General features: G+C 34.9%; 1 pseudogene; it reads right to left on the bottom strand.

Moving 5' to 3' along the window:
- Nucleotides 1–631: 631 nt before the first annotated feature.
- On the bottom strand, nucleotides 632–944 carry LOC117012532 (60S ribosomal protein L36a-like; annotated as a pseudogene).
- Nucleotides 945–5,373: the final 4,429 nt, after the last annotated feature.

Genomic DNA, 5,373 nt, shown 5'->3' with positions numbered 1-5,373 from the left:
TGGGTAAGTCCCTTAAGCTATTAGCACTTATATTTCTTTATTGCAAAAAAGGTGATAATAGCTGTCCTCCGGCTGTTAACCTTTAACCAATATATTGTGCACACATTGATTTTTCTTTTATTGAAATATTAAGTTCCTTGAAGTATCTGTGTTTATGACTGGGCTAAATATTTTTTAATATCCTTCCAGCACGGCTATAGAAAGAAGACTGAAAAATAGATGAAAATTAATTCTCAGAGTGGAATTTGTGATTGCTATGAACTTTTCCTAAAAATCATTTCATCAAATGCAGCTAGCAAGCCAATGGCAGTGGTTACCCTAGAATGGAATTCTGTGATCATCTAAAGCCAGTGTGGTCCACTGAGCTGAATGAAGCACCTTCACCTGGAAACTTGTTAGAAAGCAAATTCTTGGGTTCTGTTTTAGGTATACTCAGTAGAAACTCAAATTGAGGTCAAGCTCTCTGTGTTTTAATAAACTCTATATGTAATTTTGATATATGCTAACATTTCAGAACCACTGGTCTAAACTGAAACAAAAAATAACTAAGGTAGACTTATAGAAGTCAAATCTTTTTAGTCTTTTTTTTTCCCCTCAGGATTTTATTGTCTTCAAGATAAAAATATGAAGCTTAAAACTGGATCACTTGGCCCTTTCTCTTCTTATTTCCTCCTAGTTCAAAATGTTTTAATAGCCAGCATTCTCTTACATCTGCAGTTGGGCTCAACACATTCAAGCCTCAGGACAATCTTCTTTGTAGTTTTAACTTTTTTGTGGAAAATCTGCTTAGTCTGCTCATCATAAACACTCAGCTTCCTGTCATAACGTTGTTTTCCCTGCGCATACAGAGAATCCTTGCCCTTCTTGTACTGTGTCACTTTGTGGGGCTGGTGCTTGCCACACTTCTAACAGAAAGTCCAGTGGGTTTTACGAACGTTTACCATGTTTGTGAGAGCGCTATCCATGCGGAAAGAAAGAGCAAATCTTTTTAGTCTTGGCAACAGAATTCATGCTGTGTTGAATATATATGTTTTGATGTTCACTCATGGGAACAAAAGACTTTGTGTTAAGCCCACACGGATTACTTATCCTAACTTTACTGCATCACTGAAAATGTGTCAAAGGAAGTTAGGAAAATCTCAAAGTTTTGATAGCCAAATATTAAGGTATTGAACTAAGCAGAAGGAGGTCATTAAGGAAAATATGGTTGCTGCTGAGATGTTGGTATCAGAAGTCTAATAATTTGTACTGTGTACAAATGAAAGCTGAAAAAGGGTCCAGGGAACTCAAAAAGATTTAGTGCATGTCAAAAGATTATGATAATCTTAGAGAGCTACTCATGTTCAGCATTTGTTGTCATAAATAAAAGCTTGATTTGGTATTAAAATAATGGTAGTTGAGAGGTTTAATTTAGTTCTGTGAGGTTAAGGAAATCAAAGAAGGTAGAAGGATCTTCTTTATTGCAAAGATGCTAAAGTTTTATATTCTTTATACTGGAAGCAAATTTTTTTGTGGTGGAAATAACTTTTCTCGGAGAAGGGAGTTATAAAATAAAGCTAATTTACTTTTGGACAGTTATTTTTATAGTTGTGGTAGTTTGAACAGTGTTGCTGATGCCAGCATGAAGAAGAATATCGACAAATGTGTCCAGGGCTTAGATTGGACATTGCTGGCCATGTGCAAGTGATTCTCTAGTTGTTTTGGAGAGATCAGGGGCCAAGTGGTGAGTTTGTCAGAATTACCTGGATATTTTATATTAAGCTATTCGTATTTCTCAACATCTCGTATTTTCCCAACATCCATTTCGCATTGCATCCATAAAGAATAACTGCCGTAGATTATGTTAAATCTAAGTTGAATTGGTCTTTAACAATAACTCTTAGTTATTTGCATTGTTATCTTGTCTATAATATTCAGGTAGTTATTCAAAGTAGATAGAAGGATTACATATCAGCTAAACTTTAATGTCACGAGTTTCTATGAAAATGAAGAAATAAGGGAAGCCCAACAGTTTCACACATTTTTGAAAAATATCTTTTGTAAGCTATCAGGATTCTTCTACTGATAATGGATTTTTTTTCCTCCAAATACTTCTACCTTTCTGTTTTTCTAAATAAAGGATATTAAAAATGAGACCATGAGTGTTTAAGAGTTTAGAAGGCCTATCTTAGCCAATCAATAGATCTTTGTAAAGAAGATGCCTCTAAATATAAAGTCATCTATTGATTGTTTAAAATTCTATCATTGTCCCTAACCTTTTTATTCATTATCATTAGTGGAATGATGTAAGTTGGTTAATATCCAGTTTTCAAGGTTGCTGAAAAGAAATGGAAGTGGCCCACGTTAGACTTCTGAACTGGGAAGCTGGTTATCCAAGAGGTGGAGAGTCTTCTTAATGTGAGCTCAGTCAGCTGCTGTCAGTGCCCATTTAGTCTTGACTAACCCCTTCCTGGTTGTCAGCTCCATGAGCAGTTCTACCCAATGTTCTCTGCTTTCTCCCAAATCAGTGCTCTGGCCAGGGTCTTGGGGCCAGGGTCCTCGGCCTCAGTCTTGCCCATCCCCTTTCCTGACCTTCTCTTAGATCCATAGTCCCTATTGCCCTCCTATCAGCTGCTCCGTCAGGCCAAGTAAGATCACGATGTTCTTTTAGAGCCCCAACTTTGTTCCTGAAAGCATACTAACAGCAGAAATAATGCTGAGACAAGGCACAGTCAAGGTAGATATAACAGCTCTATACCCTTAACTTGAGGAACACAATCCATTTTCAGAAATAAGATCGATACAACACAATGGCAGAACACAAGTTCCCTCAGAAGAAAGCAAGTCATCTGTTATATGGTGTTCTCTCAGCATCCTTCTTAACATTTGTCAGTTTCTCAGTATACATTGCTGTAATTACTTGATTAGTGTCTCAAAGTATGTTGTATAATGGCATAGTCTGTGGCTCGTTGGTTTGCTGTATGTGGACTCAGATCTTAGTGTCTAAGATATAAGTGCTTAATAAATATAAGCTGGAGGAGTTTTGAAGAAAGAAACATCACTAAGAAACTGAAGAGCAAAGAAATCTTCATCATGTGGCATAAGGAGAATTGAGATAGAGCTTAGAACTGTTGGCATTAATAATACATGGAACTATAGGTAGTATATAAATAGAGAGGTGGTTGCCTGATAATCCTGGTGAGGGAAGAAGCATGGGCACAGAGAACAAGGTCAACATGCAAGGAATGTTTGATCTGGCTTGAGCACTGAGCTCCTGTGTGGAATAGTGGAAGATGAGGTTGAGCATGTGAAGTGGACGGATGACGGAAGAGTTGGCTCAATAATGTTTTAGAGGGAGCTTCTTTGAACTGGTGTTAGGAGAGCCCATAATGCAGATCTTTTCCCACCTTTGGGAACTCAGCCATGATGAGAACATTACACTATAGAAATTGGCAAATAGTACGAATTAGGGCTTCCGCCAATAAACAAAACACACACACACACACAAAGAACCAAATGTTGTTAAACATTTATAAGCAAATCACTGCATTACATGTTAGGCTTCAGAGGTGGCACTTGTTTCTAGGTTCAAGTAAGAGATAGCAAGATGAAGCTAAGATATTTTTAAGATTAAAAGCCACCACTTAACATCAACAAGTGTGAAATTATTACAATGAATAGAAGCTAAAGAATACTGAAGCTAGTAGTTTCAGTTAGAAAATGACATGGCAAAATTGATGGTTTGGGAAGACTTGCTTAGTCTGCCACTCTTTCACACTAATCTATTGCCTTGAATTTTTTTCTTTTTCTTCCCTCAAGGTTCTTCAGTTCAGTGAAACTTCTTCCATTTGCAGAAAATCATCTTGTTTTAGGATAACCTCAGTTCTGTAGAAAACTGTGATAATACAATTTAAAAATTGTATTTGATTTTATATTTTACATTTCTCCTTCTGTAAAAGGAAATGAAATAGTGTCTTACATAAATAATACATTATAAAAAAATTGGATAATGTATAAAGGCATAAAAGAGAAAGAATCCATAGCATATAGCTAGAGAGCCATTGGTAAACATTTTTTTAAATTATTTTTCTAGAGATAATCCAATAATTCTAATTTCCTTTCTTATTTCATTTTTCTTTGTAGTACTTAGAACTTTCAAACAAATACTTAATCTTTTTTTGTTTACTCTTTCTTCTCTTCTAGAATGTATCAAGACAATATAAATTCACCTATATTTTCTCCTAATTTCAAGATTTTATTGTTTACCTTAATTTTTAATTCACTAATGAATTAAGTGAAATTATAATTATGAGATTGACTTCAATATTTCTTTTAAAAGTTCTTCCTCAGTTGTCCCAACCACCATTCAATGAGTACTTCCTTGAAATGCCACTGTTATCACATTCTGAATTTCCCTGTGTACTTGGCTGTGTTTCTCATTTTATATTAATTTTATTTAACTATTTAATCAGTCATTGATCCAACAGTCACTGGATATTATGCACCAGGCACTGTACTAGTAGAATGGTTTGGGGATAACTAGCTTCATCCCCAATTAACTCAGTGGTGTTTTTTTTTGTTTGTTTTTTTTTAGGCCAAGCGAGACCTAGTTCAGCTTGGCCTAAACTATCCCAGGCTAGCATAGTCTAGTGACTCATATTATTTTTAAGTTCTTTCTTGTGAGGCTAAGGTTTAAGTGGTGAAGTAGTGAAGATGAATGTGACCGTAAAAATCAAGGGGGAAGAGCAAGGAGAACATGGAGAGGACCCAAGAAGGGAAAAGTGAAAATTTTTTATATGAAGCAAGGGCAAATTAAAATAGATAAATAAATAAATACATAAATAAATACATAAATAAATACATAAATAAATAAATAAAAGGTTTTCCTCTGACTTTAAAGCCTTAAATAACCCTAAAAAGGAAAATCATATTTAAAGTCTGTGTTAGATATAGAATAACCCTAAGTGACATATTTTAATTACTGTTCAAAATTCACTTTTATTTACTTTTTTGGGGGAAAAATGAGGACACATATAGAACAAATTCTAATGTAATAAAAATTAAGAAGTTAATTTAAAAAAGCAATTCTTATATTTATGAAGCTTACCAACTTGTTGTTAAGATGTCAGAAATAACAGATATTGCACTATGGGTACAATAACAGAAGCATGTGAATGGAAATTTCATCAAAGCCTGCAGAGGGAATGAGCAGGCTGTCCAGAAGAGGTGATACTTCAACTGAGTCGTCACATTTGAATGTGAGTTATTCAGAAAGGGGAGTGGAATATGTCATTCAATGTCAAAGACTTCTCTAGGTCTTTATATAGAGAGTGAATTTCAGGGAAGTTAAGAACGTGAGGAAAAGTTCAGAAATATTAAAAAAAAATCACATGT

Source organism: Rhinolophus ferrumequinum, chromosome 2 (assembly GCF_004115265.2).
Source record: "Rhinolophus ferrumequinum isolate MPI-CBG mRhiFer1 chromosome 2, mRhiFer1_v1.p, whole genome shotgun sequence".
NCBI lineage: Eukaryota > Metazoa > Chordata > Mammalia > Chiroptera > Rhinolophidae > Rhinolophus > Rhinolophus ferrumequinum.
Note: the sequence above shows the minus strand (reverse complement) of the source record. Positions and strands in the feature narration are given on the sequence as shown.